Raw genomic sequence first — 9,485 nt, forward strand, 5'->3', positions numbered from 1 at the left:
AACAGGGCCTTTCTAGGTGGCTCTGGTTGTCCTTGAACTCACAGAGCTGCCCGTCCCTCCCTCCAGAGTGCTGGGGTAGAAGCCACTGCAGCCCAGCTTCCTTTTACTTTCTGTAAAGCTATCTTTGGATTTATTGAAGTTCTTACTATTAATGTGGCCAAGCTTGTCAGCTTTTGTGTGTGTGTGTACAGTTAATATTTCTGCATCTTATTTAAAAATAGTTCCCCTCTCAGATTCTTGGAAGATAATACCATATTTTCTATTAGTGAGTTTCAAAGTTGTGGGATTAAAAAAATATTTTAATACTTAAGCCATCTGGGGTTGCTATCCAGACAGAAGGTACGCAGGCATCCAATTTCACATTTGTTGCGTGTAACTTTTCCCAGTTCCATTTATCATCTCCTCGCTGGTTTGATATCCTGGTTGTGTCACCTGCTGTCGTCTCCTGTCCCCCAGGCTAACAGCCCTCACACTCAGTAAGCAAGGCCTGTCCCTCTAGACTTGTTTTTTGCTTTCTCAGAACTTTAGAAATTCCAATCAGGTACCACAAAACACTAGATCAGTAGAAACTCTATGTTAAAATGGGCCAATTATAGAATGTGTATTCATTTACAAACTAAAATGTTCTCTAAAATGTAGCCTTGGCTGTCCTGGAACTCACTCTCTAGACCAGGCTGGCCTTGAACTCAGAAATCCGCCTGCCCCTGCCTCCCAAGTGCTGGGATTAAAGGCGTGCGCCACCACCGCCCAGCTATGTTCTTCCCATTTCTTACTTTTTCTAAATATCCTAATGAACTTACCGCTTCGTTTTGCATAAAAGACTTGTGCATATGCGGTTGGGGGTTATGCTCAAATATTTCGTTTTCTCAATATTTTGCACGTGCCTTTCTTTAAGCTTTCTGTAACACCCCCATTTTTGAGAAACCACTAGCAATAGGTATCTAGAATGAAAAATACTTTTAAAATACCCATATTATTTCAAGTTAAGTAGCCAGAGTCTTCTTTTATTTTGAATAATTTTATGTTGTTTGTGGTTTTTCTGTGAAAATGTAGCCATTCTCTCTCTCTGTGGAGGCTGTGTTCCAAGAACCCCAGCAGATGCCTAAAACTACAAATAGCAGTGCCAAGCCACACATATATTTATTTTATAAATAAAATATACATATATGCATGCACATTCTGTGTTTTCTCCCATGCATATACATTTCTATGATCATGTTTAAGTTATAAACCAGGCACCGAAAAGTAACTAAGAATAAAATGGAACAATTATAACAGTACACAGAGAGTAACCTAAAAATGAGATATTCACTTCTGGAATTCTCCCTTTAATATTTTTACATGATTATTGACTGAGTAGCTAAAGCTATGAAAGCAAAACTCCAGCTCAAGGAGAGAGGTTCCAGTGATGCGGGATTGAAGCAGATGACAGGGCATCCCTGCTTCTCTCCTGCAGCCTCCAGTATCCCCGTCTGAGAAGATATCTGACCCAGTGGGTTTGGTTCATTGCTTTTGTGGTGCTGCAAACGAAAGGTAGGGCTTCACACGTGCTAGACAAGTGCTTTCCCACCGAACTACCCCAGCCTAGCTCTGGTATTTACAGTCACTCTTACTTGGTTACGAAGTTCCTGTTTGCTCTGCTTTGTCATAAACGGTTGTTGATTTTTAAAGTTTTCCACAAACCAAATGACAGAAATATAGAAAGCAACATCATTTTTATAAAGTTATTATCCTGGTGCCAGCAGCCACAAAAGGAGATAAAATCAGCCACAAAGCAAGCCTCGAGCCCTGCCTTTCCCCACGCATTAGTCCCTGCTCACCAGATTTCCTGGCTTTGCTTTGGCAGTTCAAGCATAAAACCCTAAACGACCCAACTTAGCCAAATTCTTCATATACATTTTTGATCTTTTTGATCTATCAGGCAGCTGCACCCACCACCGATCTCCATTTTTCCTCCTCTAGCAATCTGTTTCATGAAATCCTGTGATATTTTTCTTATTAGGATATTGTGTTAGTCAGGGTTCTCTAAAGGAACAGAACCGATAACTCTCTCTATATATAAAAGGACATTTTTTAAAAGTCGCTTACAGAGTCTTATCCAGCTCACCAAACCACAGCTATCTTCCAGTAGAAAATTCAAGAATCTGTTAGTTGTTCAGTCCGTGAGGCTGGATATCTCAGTATATGTCAGAATCCCAACATATGGTTTAGTATAGTCATACTGCCAAAGAAGTAGGCTCTAATACCAGTGAAGGAGTGAACAGGCCATTGAGATGGAGGGTAAGCAAGCAAAGAGCAAAGGCGGCTTTCTCCCACGTCCTTATATAGGCAGCCGGCAGCATGTGTGGCCCCAATTTAGAGTGAGTCTTTTGACCTCAGATGATCCAATTAACTAAAAAAGCATCCCACACAGGTGTGCCCAGCCACTTGGGCTTTAGTTATTCCACATGTAGTCAAGTTGACAACTAAGAATAGCCATCATCACAGATGTTGACTTTTTTTTTAAAACTAATGAGGTGATTATGTATGTGGAGGTATGTCCCTCTTTTAATTAGTAGTATAAATGACATTTATGAAGGACAATCTTCCTAAAACACACCAGGTCATGCCGTTCTCAGAGACTCTCTAGTGCCTTCTCAGAGACCTAGGATAAAACTTTAGGGTGACCAAGAATCAATGGGGGTGACCTTAGATGTAACTCACTACATTGGTGATATGGAACCTGAAGAGGACAACTCTTGGAGCCAGGCAGGAACCCCAGTGGAGCAATAGAGACACCAAACTACCCACAAAACTTTCAACCTGAAATTTATCCTGTCTACAAGAAATACAGGCACAGGTTATGGAGCAGAGACTGAGGGAATGGTCAACCAATAACTAACCCAACTTAAGAACTATCCCATGGGCAGGAACCAATCCCTAACTAATAATGATATTCTGTTATACTTGCATACAGGAGCATGTCATCCTCTGAGAGGCTCCACCCAGCAGCTGACTCAGACAGATACAGATACCCACAGCAAAACAGTGGATGAAGTTTGGGGACTCTTACAGAAGAATAGGAGGAAGGATTGCTGGCCCCAAAGGGGATAGAAACTCCATAGGAAGACCAACAGAGTTAACTAACCTGGACCTTGAGGTTCTCAGAATCTAATCCACAAACCAAAGTACATACATGGGCAGGATCTAGACCTCTGCACATATATGTAGTAGATGTGCACCTTGGTCTTCATGTAGGTCTCAAATAACTAGAATGGGGCCATCCCAAAAGCTGTATGTGGGATATGGTCTTCTAGTTGAACTGCCTACATTGTCTGGCCTCAGTGGGAGAGAAAAAGCCTAGCCTTACAGAGACTTTCAGTGCCATGGTGGGGGAGATACCAAGGGGGTGCCCACCCACTTAGGAGAAGGGGGCAGGGGAAGGATTGTGGGAGGTGGATGACAGGGAGGGGGCAGTGAGAAGGACATAGTTAATAAATTTTTAATAGTAGTAGTAGTAGTAATAATAATAAACCTCCCAAGCTTTGAACGCATTATGAGAGTTCCCAAAGGACTCCATCAAAGGTCCTACCTACACGTTCCTTTGCGATGGTTTCTGATGATCTCTTTCTCTCAATCTTAGTCACAGTGGCTGTCTTATTTTCTCAATCTTGTCAAGCATGTGTGCCAGCTCGGGGCAGTGCAGTCACTGCTGGTTGCCTCTTGCTGGAACGTCTGTCCCTCTGGTCTTTGTCCCATCATTAAGGCCTCAGGTTGAATTTTTTTCTTCCTTGCAGAGTTAGGTGGTACATATCAAGAATCCTGGCACTCGAGAGGTAGAGACAGGATAATTGCAAGTTTGAGGCCAGCCTGGCTTACCACAGTAAGACCGTGTCTCAAAAAAATATAAAAACAAACAAAAAGTTTCCGTCTTCTACAGAACTTCTAAAATGTACCCTAGTTAGTTTCATACCATCCGTTTTTTTTTTTTAAAGATTTATTTATTTATTATATGCAAGAACACTGTAGCTGTCTTCAGACACTCCAGAAGAGGACTTCAGATCTTGTTACGGATGGATATGAGCCACCATGTGGTTGCTGGGATTTGAATTCTGGAACTTTGGAAGAGCAGTCGGGTGCTCTTACCCACTGAGCCATCTCACCAGCCCCATCCGTTTTAACCCTTATCAAGAGTCTGTATATTGATCTATTATCTTACCTGAATCCACAAGGTAAATATTATGCGAGTCCTTTTTATTAATTTATTCTCCATTCTGAAATTGGTGCCTGGCACAGTCACAGCCCCTTGATAAATATTTGTTCTCTCAAAATGATATTATAGGAATATCTCTATTGATAAGTAAATATGGTCAGGTCATAGTAACCCAATAAAATAAGTGTACATCCATGATATGATTGTATTTTTAAAAACATATTGTATTGCCTCTCTGGGGGCTGCCGCAGGAGGGTCAGGAGTTGAAGCAGGCCAGCCTGGACTATATATCAAGTTCAGGCCCAACCTGGGCTACAGTGCAAGACTCTGTCTCAAAAGAAAGCAAAACAAATAAAAAACAAAACAAACAACTCTAATAGGCATGGTGGCTGATGCTTTCAATTCCAGTACTCTGGAAGCAGAGACAGGAAGATCTCTGTGAGTTGAGGCCAGCCTAGTCTACATAGAAGAGTTTTAGGCCAGCCAGGGCTATATAGTAAGACCCTATCGCAAAAACAAAAACACTGATATCTATGTTCAGTCTTTTCTGTTTTCTGCTTTGGAGATATATATATATATATATATATATATATATATATATATATATATATATATATTTCCTTTTTGAATAGACACATGCTGCATTATAAGAAAATAAAAGGGAATTAACCTTACCATGGTGAAAAATTGGTTTTCCCTTTTTTAAAGGTATGATCTAGTTGAAAGAACTCAGACTCCCCAAATAGCCCAAGTGCTCATTTACAACAGCACATGTAATTATCCAGTAACACACAGGGAACATGCTCATCCCTAGCTGGTATAACCGGGAAGCCAAGGTCTAAATCTGCCTGTACATAGTCACTTCATTCTGCCTTGTTCCATTGTGGTTCATAAGAAGGTCATTGTTATGTCGTCTATGTAGGGACATGAGACAAACACAAACAAAAAGGGATCAGCAGGAGAAGGGGTACTTGGGGGTTCAATTTTTTTGAGATATGGTCATGCCATGTAGTGTAGGCTGGCTTTCAATTCATGAGCCTCCTGTCTCAGCCCCCAAGGGAGGGGATTATAGGCACATATCACCACACCCAGATGAAAAGGAAAACTCTTACTGATAACAATTATCGCTTGTTTGGTGGCTTTCTTCACACTCCCCTAGGCTCTACCGACAACCTCCCCCAGAACACTGGGGCTCACTGGACAATGACTGTAGAGAACAGTCCAACCCAAACAATATCACAACACAATCCCTGAGCAAACACCAAATAAAGCAAAGCAGAGAGCTGTGATCTCAAGAATAAAGAGCATCATTTTCACAAGATGAGAGTCCTGACAGATGCATAGACTGAACACTACTGAATGATGCCTAAAAGTGGTTCTTGGTCAACATTATACAGAAACAAAATATTTTCTGTGTGTGTGTGTGTGTGTGTGTGTGTGGCCTATGCGTGTGTTCACATGTGTGCGTGCGTGAGTGAGTGTGCCCGGAGGCTAGAGGTTGAAGTCCGGGTCATCTACAGCTGCTCTCTTCTTTATGCTTTTCTCTCTCTGAACCTGGAGCTTCCCCATTCAGCTAGGCTGGCCGGCCATGAGATCCAGGGATCTCTACCTGATTCTGTCCCCTCCAGTGCTGATTGATGTTGTTGTACCCCACCCTACACTGGTGCTGGGGATCCAAACTAGGGCCCTTGTTCTTATGCAGTAAGTGCTACATCAACTGAGCCAACCCTCTATACCCCAATCATTTTTAAATGCAAAATTAAAGGATCGAATGGAACCGATGTTAGTCTACAGAGGCTGAACCCTGTGAGATCTCTGGGGAATAAAAAGAGGTTCAGGGGGACCCTGGGAGAAAAGACTCTAGCTGGCCAGTGAGAGGAACTGGGTTTCATACTGGGAATAAAGGCAGTTTGGGGGTGACTGGAGGGGTGCCCAGGCATCAGGAGGCAGATGTTTTTGGGGAGCAGTAAGCCTAGTGGGTTGGCATGAATGAGCTGCAGGAGGCAAGTGTCTGAACAGGGTGGGAAAGAGGCCATCCGAAAGTGAACAACCTCAGATGCAGGCTGTCTGGACATGAGCCTAGAAGCAATGAGGAGAGACAAGCGGTTTTAGATTTTGGAAATGTGTGATAAAGGGGGTAGTCTAAAAATACTAATGAGCATTCAAATTAGAACATAGTACACATTAATCTCAGCCCTGCCGAAAGGAACAGAAAAGGAAGCACCCAAATGTCCCTACATGACATTCAGATGACAGTGACTCCGAGGCAGACACAGAGTCTAAACCAAGTGGTCAGCTGAAAGTTTTTCAGGGAGCCTGCCCTCACCCCACTAGTGTGAAAGACAGACTCCGTCACTCTCCTAACCTTCCAGAGAGGCCCAGGCTGGATAGGCACCTCTGTCTGTCCAGCACTGTAGTTAGTTAGACAGTGGGCAGCTGTGAGTTTCCAACTGAAATGAAGAGTATCAAGAAACGGGGTTTTCTTTGTGTAACAGGACATTCCACCCCCTCTGCCACTGCCCGGGATGAGTGCAGGTTCTGGCAATGAGGCGTGTTCTTTCAGAAGCTGCCCCCAGCATGGTCCTCAGATGAGGAGTAAGCAGACTAACCATTGCCAAAGACCAGGGTGAGTAAGGAACACTGGAGAGTTCCGCTAAATCGTTCTAATCCTTTTTATTAGAAAGATGAGAAAACATCAAAAGTCAATTACTTACAAGTTAGTGAAATGTAGCAAAAATCAGAAAACAGAAAGAAAAAAATGAAATTTTTAGACTTATTTATTTTATATTATATATCCAAGTGTCTTGTCCACATGAATGTGTGTATGCCGAGTGCATGCCAGTGCCTGAGGATGAAAGAAGGGGGGGGGGTTAGACCCCTAGAACTGAAGTTATAGATATTCGGAACTGCATGTGAGTACTGAGAACTAAACCCAGGTCCTCTAAAAGAGCAACAAATGCTCTTAACTGATGCGCTTCTTTCCAGCCCAGGACCCAGCACAGGACCACATTAACAAGTATAAACACACTCAGACAGTACATACTGTTTGGGGGACCTGATTTTTTTTTTTCTAACAAAAAATTTCTTATGACTATTTTCAGATGTCATGAAAGTAGTGTGTGGTGGCCATGTGCCATTTCACAATGAGAGGAAGCCAGAGAGACACAGTCTAGTTGATCAATATTCCAACACTGCTATTTGGGCAATATCAGCATGATGAATAATACTGTGATGACTACTAAGAGCCAAATAACCCTGTTCCCAGCACCCTAATAACCCTGTCCCCAGCACCCTAATGCACTAGCTGTTGGCATATGTTCATTAATTTCCCACTCTGTGGCAGCAACCAATGGCACCTACCATGAAGAAAGTGCACATCCCTACAGGAGCATGGCTGATGTACCATTTTTTTCCCTTGAAGCTTCTCTAGACCAGACTGATCCAAAGTGTGTTCCCTCAAGCCCAAATGTACTGACATCCTGCTTGGTAAAATGTGCGCCTCCCTCTAGTGCTTAAACTTGCCTTCCCCATCATCAGCCCCTTCTTTTCCAGCTACATCATAAGACACTCTATGGTAGAGAACACATTGGGTTCTATGGCACATTTGATTAGCACTCAACAAAAAGCCTAAATTATTTCATTTAAAAGCTCAGTGGCAAGTTTGTGGTAGTGGTGGGGTTTTTTCTTTAACGTCAGTTAGGATTTAATGATAGTCTCTGGGACTAAAGAAAAGGAAACACAGCAACTTTCCTTTGCCTGTCCCGTGGCTTTACTAGAGCCCAGCACTTGGCCTTTCCTCTGGCCTTGTCTCCTTGGTCTAAACCATCAAAGCTCTGAGTAATACTAAGAGAGCAGCAGGAACGAACAGTTGATCTTAGGAAGACATCTGACACATGTCTGCCAACACAGGCTCTATCTAAGGCTCGCAGGAAGCTGCCTTCGTCTCCAAACAGTAGTTCACATGCTTTTTCATGAAAGGGGAACAGAGAACAAAGGTCAACAAAACAGGCCTTCCTGGCAGGTGAAGGGAAGATACCATTGCCTAACACCAGGCTAAGACAGACATGGCAGGGCTGACTCTGCCATATGGGGCATCATCTGCCAGAGCACAGAAATAGATAGAAACGGCCCCCAGAGCCAAGGTTCAGGAGTCAGTGAAGATCCCCTCATGTAGAACCTCACCAGGCCGGGTATGCGGCGCGGTCCCAGGAAGACGAGCATGAGAGCCTTGCTTAGCTGGGCTCCCAAGCCTCCTGCCCTCAGGCTGTGGACTCAGGATAGATGAGTCCTTCTCTCAGCGGTCCCTGGGCTCCACCAGGTAGAAGGGACAAGGCCAGCCCTCAGTGGTTGTGAGGACTGTCCCTCTGGGTAAAGCGTGAGTCTGTGAGTTAGGCGCCCCCTTTGACACAGAGAGAAACAGCCGGATGACGTTACGTTCCCGCCACAGAACCTTCATCTGGCAGGTCGGGGCAGAATAAGGAATGTGCTCTGTTTCTGTTGTGAGAGCAGGGAGAAAGTGTGGAGTCACAAGACAAGAACACTAATCTGAAAGTGAGGAGGCCTAGAGTCTTACTCTCTGTCACCTGTGAAAGATGGTGTACGTTGGATACAGGACCTGGCCTCTTGGAGCCCGAGGTCTCTATCCTAGAAAACCTAGAGACCCGGTCTCACTACTGCCCACAGAAGAGCTACTAGGTGAGAACATGATTCTGAAAATGCCAGAGGGCTACAAAAATGTCCCCGTTGTGCTAAACACTTACCTATCCACACCAAAGTCAAAGCCAAGAAAGAAAGCCCCTGAGGGACAGCCATCTGTCTACCTTGGAGACTTGGGAAACCTGCATCAGAGTTATTTCTGGAGAGCAAACCCAACCTGGAGTCACTCAGAATCGACAAGTCTGGCTTCTACTGATGACGTGGCCAGAGCAGCGGGACTTGGGAGTTCACGGAGGGAGAGGCTCCCAGCCCAAAGGGTACTGGCTCAAGACAAGACCAACAAAAGCATCCTGAGCTAAGAATTGGGTTGGAGTTTTAGATTTGGTGGAAAACCCAGACCACCTACCACCTGGAGGCAGATAAAGAGACAGGGATAAGACCAGAGAGAAGCAGGAAAGGGGAACAGAGAGGCGCAACTGAGACAAAGACAACAATAGCTTGCTCAAACCAGTAAATGCAAGGAAGGTCTTGTAAGATCTGAATGAGGAACATAACCCCCATGAAAAATTATAGGTACAGCGACAAAGTTTGGAGCTGGGATGAAGGGATGGACTATCCAGAGAGGACCCCATTCGGA

This window comes from Mus pahari, chromosome 15 (genome assembly GCF_900095145.1).
Source record: "Mus pahari chromosome 15, PAHARI_EIJ_v1.1, whole genome shotgun sequence".
Taxonomy (NCBI): Eukaryota; Metazoa; Chordata; class Mammalia; order Rodentia; family Muridae; genus Mus; species Mus pahari.